This window comes from Lissotriton helveticus, chromosome 1_1 (assembly GCF_964261635.1).
Source record: "Lissotriton helveticus chromosome 1_1, aLisHel1.1, whole genome shotgun sequence".
NCBI classification, from domain to species: domain Eukaryota; kingdom Metazoa; phylum Chordata; class Amphibia; order Caudata; family Salamandridae; genus Lissotriton; species Lissotriton helveticus.
In genome coordinates this window covers 1180965409-1180987732 of record NC_136057.1, presented here as the reverse complement: position 1 = coordinate 1180987732, position 22324 = coordinate 1180965409, and the positions used below count along the sequence as shown (strand labels likewise).

Here is a 22324-nt window from a genome sequence, read left to right as displayed (position 1 = left end):
TAATTAGTGGTGCATGCTATAAATAGCTTATTCTCCAAATGGAATATGAGAAACCTCATCACTGAGAGCTTAGGCTTTTCTGCATGCAGTTATTCAGTCGAGTCCTTAATTTTCCCCAAGACCAGTAATAACTGTGTAGAACAAACTCTAAATAGCCCTATTTCATGTCTCTTAAGCAAGTGTACTTCTCAAACGGAACACGCACTTGCCCTTGCATACACTTCTCAATCATTCAGTTCCATCTGATGGCTCATTCCGCCAATACTGTGAAGTAAATCTCATGTTAAGATTGCATAAGTCAATATCCTGGTGGTTCAAATGTGACCACTTGGCCCACCTCACACTATCACTCTACTTAAAGTTCTACCAAATTTAGGAACCTGGGACCTTTCTGATGATCTAACAAGAGAGGTGCTACATCCAGGGTTTTAAAAAGCAAACGGTATACTTGGACCACCCCAAATTAAATTATTCACAGGCCACTGGGCCACAACTTCATTCGTTTACGGCTCAGTCTTAGTCCTTCTTGCCAACTGCCTACACCAGCAGTTAGTCCGCTCCAGCCTCAATATTCTATAAATGCATAATTGACACACTACAGCTCTGACTGGTCTTATCCTACATTGAGTAAAAGCACACAACATTCACATTGATAGACGCCAATCAAACTGTAAGCCAGAACACACTAATTAAAAGTTGAATCTAAAACGTGACCAATCAAAGCACAACTGAAACACAGTCCAGTTAAAGCTCAACTCCGCTTCTATCAAGCAGTTGCCAGAAGACAGATAACAAATGTTCGCCTTCTTGCGTTACATGTGCAAGATGTAGGTGACTTCTTGCATCATTGATATGATCAAGACACTAAGAGACCATCACAAAGTGTCCTCGTGACTGCTTGGCATAAGTTCTGTTTTGAGCTTGGTTCTATCGAGTGGAACAATTGAACAGGACAACTTAAATCAACAAAAAGTAACCGAGCACACCCCAAAATCCACAACATTGTTGGATGTCTTGCTTGACATGGACTCCCGAAACTTGCTACAGGGCTAGAAGCTGCACACTAGAAGCAGAAATGGAGTGGTCACCCCACTCCGCCATAAAGCCTAGACACGTTCCAATAGGGGCTTCCAAGTTACAAAGTAATGAATTCGGGACATTGCAGTTCTGGTTTGTGCATAATGGACAAATGAGAAAGCACAGCCAGCAGCACGGATGTATAGCTTAGGAGCCCTCAAAACACTGCCAGTGAAGACGTGGAGTAAGGTGGCGATGCATTTTGTAAACAAACCTAACCTCACCTCGTTAACAAGACGCACTCAACAATCCCATTTATGCAAAAAGCTTAAAACTGCCGTGGGAGACAATGATCAGAAAGGTGGATATGGGGTCCAGGTGATAAAACCACGTAGGGTGCAAAGGTGTACACTATTGTGAGTGACATCCCAAGTCCGAGATACCAGGACTTAAGAGGCATGCGGGGGACTGTTGTGAACGGGGTCGTCTTAAGATTGCAGCATTCAGGGCTTGTGCTAAGTAGGACGTATGGGGCAAACAAAGTCAGGACCCCTGGCTGGCACGTCTCAGTGGTCCAGGCTGGTCCTGTCTTCTTTTGCCCATCACTGACTATGCTTGTGACGTCAAGGAATACAGAATGACAGTAGTGGGTACCTCGTGGCCTTCGGGACCGGCGCTGCCTATGGCTAGCCTCTGCCAGCCATGCTTCGGTAGGGGCTGCACACTGACACCCAGAGAACCTTCTTCCGCCTCCCGGACACAACGGACAACGACCCTCGCAACAGCAACCTCGTAGTCCCGGAATCAGATGGCCCGCGCATGCGCAACGCTGGGGAGGCGGAGCTTCCAGAGACAGGCACATACGCACCCCACACCACTTATGGCCCGCCCCCTCCAGTGACGACTGCTTTGTCATTGGAAGACTGGCCGGCCGGCTTAGGGCTTCTATTGGTTTACGCCGGGGGCTAAAACACAATAGAGCGGGCGATAGAAGCCAGAGCGACGCCGTCTCACGACTTACGAATGCTGCCGCCGTCAGACGGGGGCACACGGGAACTACCGCTACCAGCGCGAGATATTTGGTGGCGCGAGTGCCACGACGCGGGAGCCCCCACTCGGAGAAGCCCCCCTCCCTCTCGTCTCCAAGAGCACAGCCAAGCCAGCCTTCCAGGAAAAAGAGGTACAGGGAGGGGAACATGGGGGACATTGAGGTTATCTGAGCCACCAAGGGTAAGGAAAGCAGCGAGGGCATCCTTCCTATGCGAAACAGAGGGAGAGGTCAGCACGGCAGCTGGCGGGTGAGCAAGGGGACAACTGAGGAGAGCTGCCTTTCAGAAGTGAAGGGGGATAAGCACAGTCAGCTGAAGAAATAGAGGGGTCATTTAAAGAGAAGAAGAAAGGGGCAAGCAAACGAGATTGGAGCATACACCGCGGGCGCGGGGCAGTGGGTTTAAAATAAAGCACCTGATGGATGAGATGAGGATCATCTGATGAGAGTAGGGGGTGGGTAGGTGTCCCAAGAAAGAGCCACGGTTTCCCTAGAATGACACAGGTCAGTGGAAGGGGCCGGTTGAGTGAGGACAGAGAGCGACAGCTGCAGTGGCAGAGACTGGTATTTTAAGTGGGGGAGGGGTATCCAAGAAAAGCAAGAGAGAAGGAGTTTGTTGAGATGAAAGGTGGCGTGACCACCTGAAAAAAGAGAAAATGTAAAGAGACACATGGGGCATCTGTGGGGACAGGGAGCTAGCTAGTAAGTAAGGGCTAGGGACATCAGAGGCTAGAGGGAGGCGAGCATCTCGTCAGCGAGAAAGTGTTCTCAAAAGAGGGGTTGGCGACTGAATTAGGAAAAAATAATTTTTAGTGGGGGGTGGTATTTTTAAGTCGTGTTTTTTTTCATCAGCTAATACAATATTTACCATAATGTGACTCATTTTGTGTAATTAAGTCAAACAATGAAAGGCCCAATAAACAATCATAAGAATTCAGATTGCATGCTTGGAGGAAGAATGTTGATTTATCAAAAAACTTACTCAGTATAGACCTTACTGGGGGACACTGGAAGGTGACGAATAATGTGCACGGAGTTGAAAATACGCATTTATCAGAAAACACTGAATGTAGCTAACAATATAAGCATTCAAACATGACTAAGACATGATGTCCCATGGCTCGGTGAATGTTTCTCATTAATTTCTATGTTGTTAGATCACACTTTGAGTTACTTCCAGAATGCTTGTATCTGATATCAAGCATTTCTTAGAAACGAGGCCAAATCCAGACAGCCAAGTTCGCTTTTTTTTTTTTGCTGTCATACACATGCTCAGTCACACTTTTTGGGATTTCTTTGTTCTTTAAACCCAATAAGCCATTTAGTTCCTTGCGCTTTAAGCCATGGCCGCATATGCCTCACGAAATTACTAAGACCCAGCACGAACATTCTTATATTATTCACCTTAAACTGTCTGAGGTGGCTGGCCGCTACCAGGTTCCAAGGTTCCACGCATTACAACCACGGTATCCAACACAAGTTTCTGTGCACTCAGCTGAGTGAGGAAAAATGTCAAAAGCAAGGTAGTTATGTAGATTCGGACCGGTCGCAATAAAAGATACTGCGTACCCTAAAAAGTACTGCATTTGCTCACCAGACTTGGACTGGTTTGCACAGTAACACACCTTATAGCATGTTGCACTTTTAGATGCGGCCCCTCAACGTACGATTAACCTAGGGCACTATCAGTTGTTATCATGCATTAGAAGCATTTGTTGACAAGTATTTTTTTCTTGCTTTTATACTGTTGATATGAAAGGTATTTTAACGTGCCCTAGTTATTTTTGGTTTTTCTTCACGGCTCATCAGACCAAGTCTCTGCTATGGTTTTAATTAACGACACAGAAGGCCATGCACGAAGCCTCTTCAAGATCATTGTCTGTTTTACTCGAATTTTATGAATAATTACATTATGTGTAACAATTTTAATTAAGTGAATCAAATAAAGTATTACTTACTTACATTTAGCAAGATCTTTTTGCTTCCTGGTTTGACCTCACAAACTAAAATTAGAAATATGTGTGCAATATCTTTCTACCAGTGTTTTATTCAGCGCCGCTCTACTAGCTAGTGAACTATCTTAGCTTACATCTGTTTCTCCAACACATTTTGAATTGACTTACTTGTAAGTTGTGCATAATCTCTAGCAAGTATGTGTTACTGTGTGTACCAGGCTGTTTTTGGGACTGATTGTTGCATGTGTCAACAGTGCGCTCTTGCAAGTAGAGTAAGAACTACGCCTTTTCTGTTTTTGCTGCCTTTGTCTCTTACCTTTGTTATGAATACTTGTGCTTACCTTTCGGTATCTGATTGTAGATTGACTTTGCGTTCTTGATAGCTGTTGTTCATAATAAGTCAGCATATGCATCAAATGGTTCCCAAGCTCTTTGTGTGTAATATTCATATGTTTATGAAGGGGTTCAAAATGTCAGATGTTGTGTACAATGTGGACACTTAGGAACAATTTGATGATGGACCATATTCTTCTTTCAGGAAAGGCCTTTAACATTTACGTATAGTTATATAGTACCAATTTGGTGATGTTGGTGATTAAAACGGGAGTTATTTCTGATTATGCACCATCAGTATTTGCACCGTTTGATGGTGACTTAACCTGCATTACTAGCCCCACTGTCTTGTTGTATAGCTAAATTGCACATGACATTTGATGGTGAAATGAGATATATGGTCCCTACACTATTGCCTGACTTGTACATTTAAACAGGATGATGTAGTAGGGGATGATCTATGGAAATGTCCATTTGGTATGTAGACAGTGTTCAAGCTAAGTTAATCTAATAAGTTTTATAAATATTGCGCATGGGTTTTCACTGTTATGCAACATAACATTTCAATGTCAACACACTTATGTCACCAGAACATGGGTCAGTTGACTATTTATGGATCACATGTAGTATTACAATTGGAGTTGTTCTGTTGTTTTAGCCCTGATGAAGTTGTAGGTATATACCCTAAGACGACAATTCACTCGTTGGCTAAAAAAGAAGGGTAAAAAGAAGAGGTCAACAGGCCAAAAATAAAACTATCGAAAAAAACATCATGTTTATGACTATATATTGTAATTGCCTATGAACTGTTGGTGCGTGCCTTCGGTCATTTTTCTGTCAAACCTTGGATTGAAGTTGGGGTAGTAAGGTGAATCTGTCCCCTTTTGAGAGCACCGTGGTTGAGAGAGCAGACCAGTTTAGATATTGTGTGGCTTTCCAGTGAGCGCCCAGGTCCTATGAAGTCACCCACTCTTTGTGTGTAATATTCTTATGTTTGTGAAGGGTTTCAAAATCATTTTTGTTTGTTTTGAACATAATGATGTAATATGAGGACAAATAGCTCTATCTACCAGACAATCACTATGGAGCATCTATACAGAACAAAAGAACAAGCTACAGGGGTTTGTGGCCTGGCTCCTGAACTGGCTGATCTCCTCTTATTGAGAGCTCTCACTGAGGGTAAAACAATGAGCCGACTTAACCCCCTAGAATAACCATCTTGATATATGGAGATGGAGTTGTAGAGAAATTCTTCAGCCGCAGATAACTGACTATGTAATTAGTTCATACATGGTTTTTCCCTACGTATCAGATTTAAAGGTGATAAATAATATTTGGAGCGACCACAACATTCTACTTCTTGCTATCATTGGGAAACCTGATGATGTACGTTCTTGGCAGAACCCTGATTGTGATGATTTGTTATTTAGTGCTGTGATTGGGAAGATATTATGGACTAAGAAAGATACGCTGTCTCTATCAGTTGAACTGAAGAAAATCACTGAAACCCTCTCTCCATCGGGGTGGCTACCTGTTGCCATTTGTGCGGAGCATATGCAAAGATTTGTGAGGGTAACCCCGAATCTGGTTGGTAGTCTGTGTAAAAAATCCGTAAGGCAGTCTAAGGATTTTAATACATTATTTGTTTTTAATAATCTTATTAATCATGTACAAAGAAGGCAGTTCATATTTTATTCCAAAGAGCTTAATACATGGATTTCTTGCTTGTAAAGAAAAAGGACTAGGTGAGTAGGGTAACATCTGGGTAAAAATAACAGAATCAGTGTAATGTAAAAATCAAAAAGACTTTTGGAAATGTATAGGGGAGAATAGCGACTCTTTCTCTAAACCCAAGATAAATATTTTTACGAGCATGTAATGGCAGAAATGCATAACTTCCCTCTATGCTTTGAATAATAAAATGGATAGCAATCACGTTATGAAGCCCTTTGTGAGATATTTGTTGGGTGATGCCCTCCATGTTCCTCTCCTACTAAACAGGAGGTGTTATCCTAAGGTTGCCAGGAACGCGAGGCAAGAGGTCCTGATCAATTACCCATTACTATGATAAAACTGGATCTGGACCTATGGGCCTCCTACTTAGTGGCACTCCTCCGGTACCATTATTATACAGAGGAGAATCCCAGTTTGTGGAAGGGTATTGTCATCTTGCTGCTACACAAAATGGGCCTCCTAAACATACCTAGTAATTATAGGCAGATTACCCTGTTGGATGCCACAGGAAAGATTTTCTCTAAATGTGTATTGTATAATCTACTAGAACGGATGGGGGGCATTATTCCATTGGAGCAGACCTGGTTTAGCAGGCCTCTTGATTCTGGATTATATAGCTGTCCTACATCTCATTTTGGAGAAATACGTGAAACTAAGGGGTATGCCTGTCTATATGCCCTATATTGACTACTCAGCTGTCTTTGATCACGTAGACAAGCAGACCTTTGGAGGAAGTTGAGCGTCATGGGTATACCAGGGGTCTTCTTAAACTAATTATTGCTCTTCATACTGCTACCTGGCATCATGTTCTGTTAGGAGGTAGGTGGGTTATGTCATCAAAAATCCCTACCAAAAATGGTTTAAAACAGGAATATCTGTTGCCCCCCCCTCTTTCACCATACATGGTGGATCTGCCTGATGTGTTGAGTAGGGTACCTGGCGATGTCTCAAAATTAGGTTCTTATCCTGTAGGCACTCTCCTTTATGCAGGCAATATCGTCCTGCTAGACCTGACCCCTAAAGGTCTCCAGAGACATCTTGATATTTTGTCATCACATTCAGATGCTCAGTTCCTGAAGTTAAATGTAAATAAAAAAGGTCAGGAGGTTTCGTCCAAAGGGGTCTCAGATAGATAAATACAAATTATAAGTGGTCTTATAACAACTCTGTAAAACATGTGTGCATCAACATACACACTTTCACAAAGCTCACTACTCAAAGACCTCTAGGGTTCTGATACAACTTGTCTATTTTAACTAGACACTATAAAAGAGTTTAATGAAACATAAACCCTTGCATTTGATCATTCATTTATATATTATATGTGTATGATCTTTACAACATAATACATGAACGGTCAGATGTTATATCACATATTTCCACCAAGTGTGTGTATATACATAATTCATAATGTCAAGAAAAACATCCTTTCATGCTTCTTGAGGTTTCCCAATGGATTTCGGGCTTACACAAGCCCTTCATCAGGGGAACTGTAAAATACCGGTGTGTAGTACTTTTAACGTACACCTACAGGAACAAATACAAAATGCTGAATGAATAAACTATAAATGCATACCCGAAAAACCTCTATTAACCATCAATCTGCAAACATGGCCATCGATGATGTGGTGTGTTTTATTTTTTTGAGCATGCCTCAAGACTCTGCGTTACCCTCATATAACAACTCTGCCATATGAGTAATAAAATCCTACCCTTATTGGAAGAATTGTCAGCAAACTTGGCGAACATCAACCATGTGGCACATTTATCAAATAAGGGTTTTGTGCAAGGAAATGCACTAAAGGCACTTTATGATGCAACAGGTCACAATCCCTTTAATTATCTCTTAACGGTATATAAAATGAAGATTGTGCCAAGACTTTTATATGTTATAGAGACAATAAATACCAATCCGGTTCACTTTGTGCATTAGGTGGAGGGAAAGATTCTTCGCACTATTTGCATTTTAAATTCTGTGGACTATTGGGGCCCTAATAGGACTGGTGAGCACGTTCACTAGAGGATTGGCTGCTATTTTAAGGTGGTACAATTTTACTTTACATGCCAAATCGTCTTTAAGGAGATTCGTGCCCTCAAAATGTGTTGCCCCCTAATGTTGAGGCCAAATCATTTAAAACTAATATTGTAACTGCACTTCAGCTCTTTTCTTTAGCTGGCTTAGATATTCAGAGTCTAACCTATGTTCATCTTAATAATTATCTAAAATATGCTACGAAAAATTGCTCCATGGAAAATGATAGAGATATGTGGAGCAAACCGTAATTTCCATTGTATTATCCAATTATTTCAAGTAGCAATCCCTCAAGTATACATTAACTGGAATCTGGAACAGACTGTGCAAAGATGCAGAATGTGTTTAGTCTCAAATGTTTACTGTTAAAAACTGTGACAGATGCATGGTAGAATATGAATTGGGACGAAAGAATGTGCACCTTAAGTTATAATGACGTACAGACCATTGAGCATGTTATATTCACCTGTTCTGCCTAAAGAAAATTATCAACTGAGATTTTTAAAACCGCCTTCTAAAGAATATGGTATTTCAACAGCAAGAGCTTCTATGGAGATGATAAATTGTCCACTTAATGAACTAACGTGTTATAAAATGTTTCAATTGTTTTGCTCCTTTTTAAAATTGGAGTAAGTGATGTAATTTTGCATATTGGAGATCTCATTGTAAGATCTAAATCTCTAATAAAAACATTGAACCACCCCAGCTGTATTTGGCTGGATTACTCACTGCTCCGTATTGCTCAGCAGTAGCAGAAGAGGCAGAGGACAGTAAATTCAGGATTGTAGCTCTAAAAGGGGAAAGGGGACTGTTGAAACATTGAACTTTCTAGTGAGCCCCACAGGTGTAGTGGTAAGCCCAAGTAGCAGCTCCCCAGATATCCAAAACAGAACCCATCTCACTCTCTGATCAGGAGACAGCCATACCCTGTGTGGATTTCCCATAGTATTTGAAATCCTAGCATCAATTTTAGCTGGTGGTGTTCCTCTAGACAGATTCATACACTATTAGTAGAAACTGTACGTTTACAAGCTGAATGATCATGACCAAATGAAACCAGTATTATGATTCTTGCAGGCTATTAATGAGCCGAGTACGTTTTTACTGCCCTCCTAACTTCCAAGGGAACCTCCTACATTACATAAATCAGGAGGAAGCTTTGGAAGTATCTAATTCTGAGCCATATGGAACTGGGGAAGAACGTTGAGCTTGAGAATAGAGTTGGTAATACAATAAATCCCTCAGGTGAAAAATGCAACTATGGACCTTTGCACACGAGTGCCCTCCAACGGATGTATGTCGTTACATCGCATGCTTTTTCCACGCATGCCTTTACAACGCAGGTTTTATAACGCAAGTCGTTACAACGACTTGCGTTGGGGGGCGCTGGATAGTGGAATAGTTTAATTTACTATTCCAACTCCAGTCCCCGTGGATAGTAGGGAAGGTTTTCGATAGTAAATTAAACTATTCCCTATCCTACAGCGCCCTCCAGCGCAAGTCGTTGTATATACCTGCGTTGTAAAGGTACTGCGTGGAAAAAGTTTTGTTGTAAAGGATGTTTCCCCCCTCCAACTCCCCAAGTTGCCATTCACAAGTCATTGCGATTATATAAAAAAAAAAGTCCTTAAGTACTTAGAATTTTAAAGGGACTGTAGGAAAGTAGGATCCTTCTGCATGGTTACCCCACTTTTTGCCTGGTGCTGGGATGGTTTCTGACTAACCTGACTGTGATCCTGCTAATCGGGACCCCAGTCTCTGTGCTTTCTCCCCTAAATTTGTATGATAAGTACATGGGTACATCCCAGATTGGACACTGGTGTACACTTATCCGTCCATAGTACATGGTAGGGCATAGGTACACCAGGGTTCTCCCATGGGATAAAGCATGTATGATGTCACCCATGGGAGACCATTCGATTTGTAACTGCAGGCCTGCCATTGCAGATTGTGTAAGCTAACACCACATACAGCATATATAGGTTTCCCTATATTTAAAGTCACTGCACTCAAAACCTATAAGTCACCCCTAAGGCAGGCCTTACAATCCTGAAGGCAGGGTGCTCAGTTATAAGTGTGAGGGTGCCACTGCATGAGCCAAACACCCCTACAGCCTAGAGTCCAATCTCTGGGTTGTAAGTGCGCCAGCCATATAACATATTGAGGGGCACCGCATCATTATGCAATGACTATCTAGAAACTGGCTGTAACGAAACCTATCATGTTTGGTATCAAACATGTTGGAATCATACTCCCACGCCGTAAATCGTGTGGGCGCTATGATTCCATGCACTGTAAAGCTCCTCCAGGAGGCCCTCTATACTCCCAGTACCAGTCTTCTAGACCCGGACAGCATAACATGGCTGCTGCCGACCAGAGATACAATTCTGCCCTCCTGCTGCTGAGCCAAGCTCAAGCAAGGGAAGGCAGAACAGTAGGTATGCTGTCAGAGGGAGGTGTTACCACCTCCCAGACAGGGTTTAGTGTATTGGGGCAGGGTGAGGATGCGTTCCAGCACCACTCAGTCTGCTTGAAGGGCACACTTGGTGCCCTCCTGCATAGTCCAGTTCAAACCAGCTCAGGCAGCCGTTGGCTCCCGCTCTGGCGTGAAACTGGACAAAGAACATGGGAGTATCTTCTCAACTGTCCGACCCTCCCCATCCCCAGTGAGGTAACCATAAATCGTCCAAAGCGTTTCCTTAGGGTACTTAAGGACTTACCTGAATGTGGGTCCCTAGATTCGTCGTGGGGCAAAATTAATTTCAGACACCTTCAACTGTCTGGGCACTCTGGACTTTGCTCTGGGCATCAAGTCTGCCACTGTGAAGACTCCTGCTGCTCCTGATCTCGTCGCCCTGCTTGTCTGCTGTATCGTCCGTGGCTGTGCACCATACAGTAACCTTCCAAGGCCTGTGGGCAGCGAAGACACCTGAAGGAATCTCCTTTGAAGTGAATTAGTCACTTCCCTGCATCTGCTGGCACCGCAACTAAGCTGACCGGTCAGCTGATTCTGGGCGCCCATATATTCCGAAAGGCTCAGCAACACAGGTGGTGGTTCTAAACATCTCTCGGGCCTGCCCTCTCACCAAGTTTGAAGCCAGTATCCCTCGTCGGAGCTGCAGGACCAAACCCCTTGCAGTTGCAAAGGCTTGTTGTCTTCCTTCCACCAAGATCTTCGGGCTCCACGTAGTCTCCACCTCCAGCATCTCCTGTGACCAAGATCTTCGTCCTCACTATATCACTTGAATCGTGGGCTTTCATCTATGGCGAGCTGCTCGAGGTCCTCTTGCGACTCCAGTGTCTGTGGGTCCTCTCGAGGGTCTTCTTTGATTTCTGTGGGCTCCCCTGATTGCTCGGGTCCTGCCCTGACTCCCATGCTTGTGGTGAGTCACCCGGACCTTGCTGATCCCGACACTGCACCTTCGCTTCTCACGTTGTTTGCAGTTGCAAAGGCTTGTTGGTGCTCCCTACGGACACAAGCCCCTCAACTCTGCACATCTGACACGGGACAGCTCGTGAACGGCTCCTGGTCTTCCGCAGCGTTGCCTGGTCCTCACAGCTGCAGCTACAAGGTCAGCGTCCACTCTTCTGCAACACCCGACATCAGTGGGCATTCATCCTCCGTGTCTCCTGGTCACTTCCAAGTGGCATAGACTCTGTCCCCTCTGCTTGCAGATACTTCTCGACTTGAATCCACCTCTGCATTCCACCGGGCACTTTCACCTTTTCCAGCAGTGGCATCTTCCTGAAGTCCTCCATTGGGATCGACGGTGGTTTCCAACAGCACTTCACACTTATGCACCCGGCTTCCCTGGTGTAGGTATCCAGGTTCCTAGAGTAGCCAACCTTCCGTCTTCCACTGGGTTTCTTCAGGGTCCACTGGGAAGGGTCCTTCTTCTTCTTTAAAATTGTAACCGCGACTTACCCATTGACTTGTATTGAGCCTGCGGTCATGTTCCCACTCTGCACACGGCCTCTGTGGGGTTACTGGTTACTTAGCTTGGGTGGTTCTTTAGGTCCCTTCTACGTCCTCTGGTTATAGTCTTGACTCGAGTCGTGGTTCGCATACCACTATTTTAGTCTATGGTTTGGTCTCCCCCCTAGTGACCACTGTGTTTTACGTGCTACTTACCTGTTTCCTATTAAAAGGTATTGTGTGCATTCTGTATATCTCCGGCTATCTGTATGTGTTAGTGAGTGTCTTTATAATAAATACATATTTTTATAAATACAATTTGTGGTTCTTTTTCACTTAATCTATACCTAGAAGAATATGTTCTGGTAAAACACGCTTCTTTGCACTCCACAGCTACTACTTGGAGAGCTTTCTAAGGTTGTCTAAGGCCACTAAAATCACCATATGGGTTGTCTGGGTTGGTACAAGGTGCCCACTTAAGTGTACACCATATACCAAGCCAGCTTCTCACAGGGAACAACTCAGAAGATTCAAAACGACCGTACCTGAAGCATTCATTCCAAGAGTTGAGTCCCATACAAGCTGCACCGCTCACACATAGATGTAAGAAGACAAAACATTGTACCAAACGGAATGTTAAACTTTGGATGGAAGATAAGCCACCCCGAGGGTCACAAAACGCCAAAATATCAGGCGTATGATGTAATTAATAGTAGTCGAACCAAAATCAAAGTCCTCTTTTAAAAACTTAGAAAGAACAAGCAGTCACAGGTCAATGGCGATAGATTATACATTTCATACGCTGCCATTTCATCAGTTTGCCAATGTCTGGCCAAACAACTTCTTGCCAAGGAAAGGTAACTTCAAGAGAGACATATATTACTCACAAAAAGAAGGAAAGGACACAAACATAACACTAAATCGGACTAAATGTGGAGAGAGGAAAGAAAAAGAAAATAGGATAAAAGGATCCTGGTCATAACAACCCAAATTGGTAAACACAAAAGAGAATCACTTTCCTTTGGGTTTTTAAAATTGCCCTCACCCACTATTTAGTGGCATGCTTCATCATTGGTCCGCTAGTACACCCTGGAACAAGCCAACGCTCGGGGTGGAGCGATATTCTTTAGAAAAACGATTATGAAACCGAATTATTTCAAACTAGGGATCTCAAGTGCAGAAAACAAATTAGATTAAAACTGTTTAAGCGGTTACCTGTGTATATTTTATTATGGGTCCCACTTGGCAGGGTTAAAAAATACATACTAAACTGGTAAATGTGAGAACCCACGACTCCATTACCCTGTCTACGGTACCAACATGTTTCAGCCTAATCCATTCGTCCAACGAGGTCAAAGGCCTTCCTCAGGGTACAGATCCCTTTTATACTTTGTTAAACTCCCTCCTAGTCAATCACTGTATGGTAGGCAGTATATATATATATATATATATATATATATATATATATATATATATATATATATATATATATATATATAGGCATTCTTGCCCTTAGTTGACACACTTCAAATGGCATACCTACAAACATAAAACCAGACAAAATCATTATTTTAATCTTCATCTCTCAGCTGGAATCAGCCCTACATTGTTTGCCAATATTTTATTCGCAATACACACAGAGATCTACTGTTACTCTGTGCTCACCACAACAAATGCCTAAACACAACACCACGTGTGATGAGATACATTTCAAGGTTACCAAATGTGCCAATAATAAAAACAATAGAGGCTAAATTAACTAGAGCTAATACAGACCCCTCCATACCAGAGTTTCATTTATCGTAGTCCGAACCTGAGGATCGAGTGGGAACATCGCCCTGTAGCCATACTCTATCAAAAATAAAACTTTTAAAACCATATGCTATATGATGTAGGCAAGAACATTTTTATGTTCAAACAGAAAGGATAAACAAGTCTCCTATCTTGTTGTCAATCATTGTCTCAACAGAATCAAATGGTACAGTCAATGTAGAATAGTCTTGTGGTTGCTTAATTTTGACACCGGTTACTCAAGTCTTCTATGTTATTGTTCATTCTCTAGAGAGGGTGATGTATTTATGCCAATGAGTATATCGTGTGACTATTATCCTCTACCCTCCTATTCATGTGTAAAAAACAATATATATATGTGTGTGTGTCACTCTGTTTTGTAGTCTCATAATAACATGAGGCAATTAATAAGAGCCAACCTCTAGAGGTTATAATTTATGTCCAACTTCTCCCTCCAACCCCCCTGCTTTGGAAAAGCAAAAAGGAAGTGTAAGGTACCGAGGCGAAACCTTGTGAGATAGAAACGCCATTGCGTGTTCAAAATGTATGTCAAATAAAAGGGTCGCACTAGTCTTCCCTGGACACGTAATACACGTTCATTCATCTTTAAGGAACCCAAGTTAAGACTATACGCTTTTTTTTTATAATTTCCTTAGTATCCTTATTAAGCATGTCAAGATTTCTAAACATAGTGTCTAGCCCAATTTTATAAAAAGTATCCCTGACATATCGGAGCCATGGGATTTCCCTATAATGCTCAAGTTTGAGACAATCTTGAAGAATATTTTTTGTCAATTTCAAATCATCAGATTGCCAAACTTTAGACCATAATACTAAAGGTGCAACGTGAATAGTATCACGTACGAACTCAATTCCAACCTCACCATGGCAAAATATATTTGATGTACCCGATGGAACAGATAATAAACGTTTTAGAAACTTATTCTCCATAATCTGTATCTTTTCACAATTATGTGACCCCCAAACACCAGCTCCATAGGTCATAGCAGAAACACATTTGGCTTTATACAAAGATGTTATTTCAGCTATACGTCGTTGTCCTAGTTTACTAGCAAAGCGAAAGAGAGCTTCAACTGACTGTGAAACCTTTTGAACTCGGGCTAACAACAACGGTTCCCAGTTCAGTTTTTATATTAAAAAGGTTTCCCAGATAGCTTCAACTATCAACTTTCTCTATGTTAAAATCCCTCACCGTGAATTTGCGGATTTTGGCACTTTTTAAACCGCAAGTCATGGCAAAAGATTTAGTAAAATTGACCCCAAGATCTAAATCTCCCATAAACATATCAAAAGCATTCAAGCAAATCTGCATGCTATTGGGGGTAAGGGTCATTAGGACAGTGTCATCTGCATATGACAACATTGGAATTCTTTTACCATTAATCTTAGGAAAATCAGCACCAGTTTCCATCAAAAAACCTTCTAAACCATTTGTATAAACCAGAAATAAAAAAGGAGCTAAAATACATCCCTGGCGGACACCTTCAGTGGATAATATGTGTCTAGTTTTTTCTCCTCCCGGACCGTATCTAATCCTAACTGTTGTGGCGGTGTGTAACCTACGGAGCAGAGTGACCAAAGGCTCCTCAAACCCCATAGACTCCATCATACGCCACAATTTGTCCCTGCATACCGTATCAAAGGCACTGGACAAGTCCATGAATGCCAAGCAAATAGGATTATTCTTGGCACCCATGTACTTGCCCATAATCAGTGCTAAATTCAAGCACTGCTCAGTGGTTCCTTTCCCTCTTCTAAACCCATACTGTGATTCTACAATAATCCCAGTTGACTCTGCCCAGGTTTCCAGACGAGCCAATATCACCCTACCCATTAGTTTACAAGAAGCGTCTAGTAATGATATTGGCCTATAGCAACGTGGGTCCGACTTGTCCCCTTTTTTAAAAATAGGCACCACAACCGCCTCTTTCCATGAGGTCGGAATCTGCCCCAACACTACTGCCTTAAAAACTTTCAAAAGTAATGGGGACCAGACCTTCGAGTTATATTTAAATAGGTCTAAGGGAATTGCATCGGGGCCAGGGGCCTTTAAAGCCGCCCCCTTGGTCAAAGCTAACTCCACTTCCGTGAGCGTTAGTGAATCGCTGAGTAGCTTTGCTGATTCCGTATTAACATCACCATATTCACCCTCTCCCATGGTAGCAATTTGAGGTATTTCATTAGGGTTGAAGATTTTACTATAATGAGCCTACCCAGGAATCTTCAGGAATATGTACTCGGATTGTGTTATCTTCCCCTGTTTTTAAAAAAGGCCTATTTATTGTCTCCCAAAAAAGCCTATTATCCCTTAAATCGACCGCTTTATCCAGGTCTTCCCATGCTTTAGTCCTCAAATCATTTTTCCTTTTTCTAATTGCCTCACTATATCTTTTCCTGGCCAGTCTAACCATATCTCTGTCACGTGGGTCTCGGCGTAAGGCCTTTGTTAGATATGTTTGGGCAGATGAGCATTCAGCATCAAACCATTTAGGACCTTGATGTTGATTACTCCCCCCTTTCTTTACAAGACGTGAAGCGACATCTCTCAGTAATGTTTCGAAGCTTTTAATTATATAATTTGGATCGGATATAGGTGTCAAACAAGATTCTATCTGATCCGCATTTTCCTTAAAAATGTCAGTTTCCAGTTGCCTTACATTTACTTTGTCCCACCTTAAGGTAATACCCTTGTTTTGACTATATACTATCGGTTGTTCCGGGCACGGTCTTTTTTCGAGAGCCAAATTAAAACTTAGGATTAGGGGGTTATGGTCACTAGCTGGGTTTGCCTCAATTTTAAAATCCTTCAAGAAGTGAAAAAAAACCCTAGACACCATAGCAAAATCAATTGTACTCATTCTACCCCCTGTGCCTTGAAAGGTAGGTATTTTAGATGGACCTGAAAAACTGGACATATCCAAGATACATAGATCATTATTCATGATAATACGATTTAAAGCTTCCCCTTGTTTAGAATGGGAAAAATGGGCCATAGGTTGGTCAGTTAGATCCAACAGACCACACACCCTGGACCCACTAAACTTACATAGCTCGCAATTAAAATCGCCTAACCATATAATGGAGAGAGGGAAGACACTATTTGTCACCTTAGCAATCTCTTCCTGTAGATTATCAATAGTTGCAGTTTCATGGGGGTCAAATATATTATAGTACCAATTTATGAGAAGAAGATTTTCCGGGAATAAATCCTTAATCATAAGTAATTGGTACCAAGGTGATTCCAACACTCTACTCACATATATTGATTTATGCCTTACAGAGATCGCTGTCATTAGCCCACCCTTTGCTCTTCCTGATTGCGATGGTATTGCAGAGACATTAAACATTTGATACCCATCCAAACTCTGATCCACAGTGCTCCATGTCTCCTGTAAACAGGCTATGTCAAAGGAGTCAACATAGTCTAACCAAACCGGATCCTCCAGTCTACGGCCAAGCCCCGCTATATTCCAAGAGATTAAACGGAAGCAGCTAGATACCTCTTGGTTTCCTACTTTTTCCTGTTGTGCTTTCGTTTTGGGATGGGCTAGATCACACCCCTCTACCATATTTCGTATGACATTATTTCCCACATCTAGTTCATCATAATTTTTTGTATCTCCAAGTGTACACGTGCTATCCCCACACCCTTTATCTAAATGAGAGTTAGATTTTACTTTATCCAGGGGAGTAGAAGTAGACTTATTATCCCAAACTGGCATTTTTTGTTGTAAAATTGGATTCAGTCAGTCATTCAGATTCATAGGGGTCAGCGGATGAAACATATTTGATAAAGGAATATTCCAAAATTCCTTTGGATTTATAAGGAGATGATTATTTGGCCTAGAATAGATATTAGGATGGTTTAGCGAAGGAAAGAAATTACCATTTCTGTTAGAGTGGGAAGAAATAGGTTGATTCCTAAATTGTTTCCGTTGGTAAGGGAAATCCGACCCAAAACCATTCCGAAGTTTATTCGAGGGGAATAACATATTTTCTGGATAGAAATATGTTAAGTTCCGGGTTGACACTCCCCCATTATTGCTACCCACAAACCAATCGCTTATATAAGATACCACCCGGTGATCCCGAAAGTTAACTATAACCAGATCACCCTCTATGTCCTTAGGGCGTATGCCCACCCATTGACACCTTCTAACTGAGACAATGTCTCCATTCAAGTGTGAGGGTAGTGGCCTATTCAAACGTAACCAGTGAATCACTTTATTTTTTAAACTGGTATTTGATTCCACAATTCCCTCTGAAACAGCAGGAACGCCCGTTAGAACAATGACAAAATTGAAAGAATCCGGCGGCAGATCTACAACATTTTTACCGTTTAGTTTACCTCTATTAAGATATTTTGTTTGGGTAGAAGGTATTTTGTTATGGACAGACTTCGAAACTACTAAAGGCGTTTTTTCTTTACTTATTGCTATCGAAGCTGTCGTGACAGATATGCCTGCTGGGGCAGTGGGTTCTTTATTAGCAGGTGCATTGTATGAATTCTTGGAGGAATTATGTTGTCTGATTTGATTATTTTCAGATTGTCTAAATGAGTTTTTGTTTTCAATTGAAATGCCTGGGGTAATTAAGATTGGTTTCTCTGGAGGGATAACCTCTGGTAAGAGGCAATCCAGTTTTTTATCTAGCCTTTTAAGCCTTTCAACAAGGGGAAGAATAAAAGCCTTTAAGAGATTTTCAACAGCCTCCAAAAGCCCATCATTAGGAGTATGTTTATTTCCCATATCTACATTCCTTTGTATTACTTCTATCTCATCTATACTTTTTCCCCTACTTCATCTGATACAATCTCTTTAGGGACTGCTACCCGTGGGGGCAACCACGGGTTACCAGACTCGCTTTTATTTTTCCCTCCCTCCTTCTCTTCCTAACTGGGGAGGATACCACACCTTTAGACTTTTGGTTGTCGCGTGCTCTAGTTGTTTTAGTGATAGGCTGGGAAGCAAGCAACGTCACAACCTCAGTTTGTATCTTCAGGGGGGGAGGTAAGATGTTACTAATAGTATGGGGAACAGTCTCCAAAGGCAGAGGAGTATTGAGATCTATAAGATTATTGGATATTACCGAGGACAAGTCAATTGGACCCTCCACAGCTACATCCAAAACCTCTGGTGATAGCGGGCTTTCTAGAAAGATTAAAGGTATACTATCTGTGTTAAATAACTCCACATCTGTCTCAGCATGTTCTAGGGTGCATACGGGAGATTTCACTTTACTAGGAGGAGGGACCTGCCTCTTTAAAAGCTCGATTGAAAGACGACGTTCGGCCCTCCTTTCGGCTAGGGCTACCTCTCGATCAATGTCCTTGGTAGCCTTGATAAAGAATTTATCAAGGGGGCCGAGAATAGATATGTTCACACGATCAGGGAGGGGGTTAGGACTAGAGCTAGACATTCCTAGAATATAACAGTGAAAAAATAATTAAAATGGGTAGTGCTTAAAAAGTAGAATTAAACATAGGGGGAGGAAGTTAAAATACCCAAAAAAGATCACTAGCAAGCTATCTCTGGAATTTGTCCCCAAATACACTTAGGTTGATACCCCTGTTTTAACACTAAGCGATAATAATAATGAGCCCAGAACCACACCACGTTACAAACTTGTCAGAGGGGGCCCCAGCGCGGCCTCTTTCGGCCCCTGACGGCCACAGACGGTCCCGCCCTTGTCCCGGGCTTCTCCCGGGCACACTCCCGCGCAGCGGTGTTAGAAGTGTCAATTAATAAAACTGTAGAGGAAGGGGAGGAGCAGGCAGGGAGAGCGGCCCAGGTGCAGTGAGTTCGCCTGTCGACTCGCCTTCACAAAAACACAGTCGGACTCCTCAGGTTGCTGGAATCCACCCCACACGAAGCGGGACCCGCGGAGCGGCTTCCGCGAGAGGTAGGCTGGGGTACAAGGATTAAAAACACTCTGTCCAAATGGTGAATGCCAGTTACTGCAAAGCGTCCCAACTGGAGTCCAAAGACAGGGGGTTTAAAAACGCAGGGAAGGGGAGGAGCAGGCAGGGAGAGCGGCCCAGGTGCAGTGAGTTCGGGCAGGCGGGCGTTCCTGGGAACGGTAGTCCCAGTCCAGCGCCTGCTCTCGCTCGCAGCCCCGCCTGTCGACTCGCCTTCACAAAAACACAGTCGGACTCCTCCGGTTGCTGGAATCCACCCCACACGAAGCGGGACCCGCGGAGCGGGTTCCGCAAAAGGTAGGCTGGGGTACAAGGATTAAAAACACTCTGTCCAAATGGTGAATGCCAGTTACTGCAAAGCGAGTATAATCACTTCAAGAGAGACACCTTGTGTGATGTCTTCTCTTTCCTAGCCCTCATCCACTATTGCCTCCTTTTCAGCACTGCTTAGAGGACCACTGCTTTCGGTCAGCTGAAGCCACCTCGAGCTACTTTTATGTTAACTCTAGTAGTGGCTACAGCCTTCTTCTCCTTCATGACTATCATTAAAGTGTGGAAATCCCAAAGCAAGGACTGTCATATACGTTGAATAGAACTTTGATCTAAGGGGAAAAAACGTTACAGAATAGACCCTTTTTAAAACCGTCTTGAGTAGCATTGTTGGTATGACAAGTTAGGCTAGGAGCAAGGGAATCAATCTTTGGTGTTTATACGAACTCTTCAATCAACCAATCAACCCATCAATCATATCATTTGTAAAGCTCACTACTCACCCGTGAGGTTCTCAAGGCGCTGGGGTGGGGAATGCTGCTACTGCTTGAAAAGCCATGTCTTGAGGAGTTTTCTGAAGGTCAGCAGGTCTTGGGTCTGCCGTAGATGGATGTGGAGGGTGTTCCAGGTCTTGGTGGCGAGGTGGGAGAACGATCTGCCGGCGGAGGTCGCTCTTCAGAAGCGGGTGACTGTGGCGAGGTCGGCGGAGTGGAGCTGGTGGGTGGGGGTGTAGAAGCGGAGTCGTCTGTTGAGGTACGTTGGTCCGGTGTTGTGGAGTGTCTTGTGGGTGAGGAGCTTGAAGGTTATCCTCTTGTTGACTGACTAACAGATAATGCCGTAGCAATTGGTCACCAAGAATACCAATAAGTGCCTGCTGCCCAACCTCCACAAATTAAAGTCTGTGGCAGTCCAAATTGCAAGTATGTTAACCTGGAGGCAAATCAAAAGCAATTAGAAAGGTATGTACTTACCTCTAGGAACTTGCTAAACTGCAACATGAATGACAGACAACAAGAAGAGGGGGGCCAGCCTTTTGTAGGTGTGGCATCCAGGATTTCTATTTTTTTTCAGGACTTGCTATTAGGCTGTTAGGGAGAGGAATTAACCTTTTGTGTTAAGGACCGTAATGAGGCAGAAGGCCTTGGGACAAAGCCATGTAATGAAGTTGAATCCAGTGCACCTCCATCTTTCACCCAAAAAAACCCTAGAAGAGGTAATATAGAAGGCACAATTTTCGAGGCATCTTAGTGCAGGAGTCCAAAGAAAGGAGTGTAAGTGAAGGTAAAGCATTCGCTGTTTGGTTCCGTTAGGGCCTAAAATGTAAGGAACAAGATTGCCATATTTTGCACCTCAGCCGAGTTAACTGTATGTATGTTTGTTTATTTATTTATTTATTTAGAAGTTTTATAAATGCTGCATGGCATGTCAGCCACTTCAGAGCACTCTCACAGATAGACAAAATCTACATAGATAATTAGGAAAGAAAAAGATTTCCAATATTGTGATCGCTCCCAGGTAGGTGATTGGACAGTTCGGTTTTCGTAAGTTTCTAGAACTGAAGGTAGCATACCCTTCCTTCTCTACTCAGTCGAGGGCTGAGACTGTTCCAATGGTTTTGGTCTCTGGACTCCCAAGAATCTTGCACTATACTTCAGTTTCTTAAAGGAACATTGTTAAATCAAATGAACTAAAGAGGATCACAGCGTCTTGGTTGGACAGTATGGTCCACAGCCTTTTAAAGGCATCTGGAACATTTGCCACATCATATTTGTGCATAATGAATAGGGTTTTCAATTTGAACTAATGTTAAGCCTGGAGCTAGTGAAGAGCTTTTGGGGCTTGATTAATATGCCCAGTTTCTGTACATGTACATGAAAAAACAATCTTGTTTCGTACTCTGCAGTCTGACTTTGTGTTTATTTGAGAGGCCAGTAGAGGTGAGGAGTTTATTTAAATATCCACTTGCCTAATGGACGAAATTCTTCAGGAACCTACTTGTCCTGTAAAAAACAACTTGTCACTTTTGGTGCATTCAGCGAGGTAACAAATTAAGGCATTGTTAGCACTAGGCCTCGAAAAATGTATGCGCCCACTGGCTATGGCGAGTCAGATTTTATGAGGTCGCGCTATTTTTAGGACCTATTGGTCCATTCTGGCAAGTGAACTAAAGCTGGAAGGGAACAGGTGTTCTGTTCACTCAGAAAGTGAAAGGCAATCAAGATTACTTTAAATCTTGTTTTTATGTTGACACATTTGCTGTCTGTTCAAGGTCTAAGGTCAAATGTCAGTT

At 42.7% G+C, this 22324-nt stretch overlaps 2 protein-coding genes across 10 annotated transcripts in view; one reads left to right on the top strand and one right to left on the bottom strand.

Moving 5' to 3' along the window:
* The window catches only part of TMEM60 (transmembrane protein 60), a 124458-nt gene extending 122566 nt beyond the window's left edge, over window positions 1–1892 (bottom strand). For all 4 annotated transcript variants that reach the window (XM_078679227.1, XM_078679223.1, XM_078679215.1 and 1 more), the window contains exon 1: window positions 1672–1892. The gene's annotated coding sequence lies outside the window, so the exon portion shown is untranslated. The remainder of the gene's footprint in view (window positions 1–1671) is intronic.
* Window positions 1893–1982: 90 nt separating this feature from the next.
* PHTF2 (putative homeodomain transcription factor 2) overlaps window positions 1983–22324 on the top strand; it is a 488580-nt gene continuing 468238 nt past the window's right edge. For all 6 annotated transcript variants that reach the window (XM_078679193.1, XM_078679174.1, XM_078679164.1 and 3 more), the window contains exon 1: window positions 1983–2197. The gene's annotated coding sequence lies outside the window, so the exon portion shown is untranslated. The remainder of the gene's footprint in view (window positions 2198–22324) is intronic.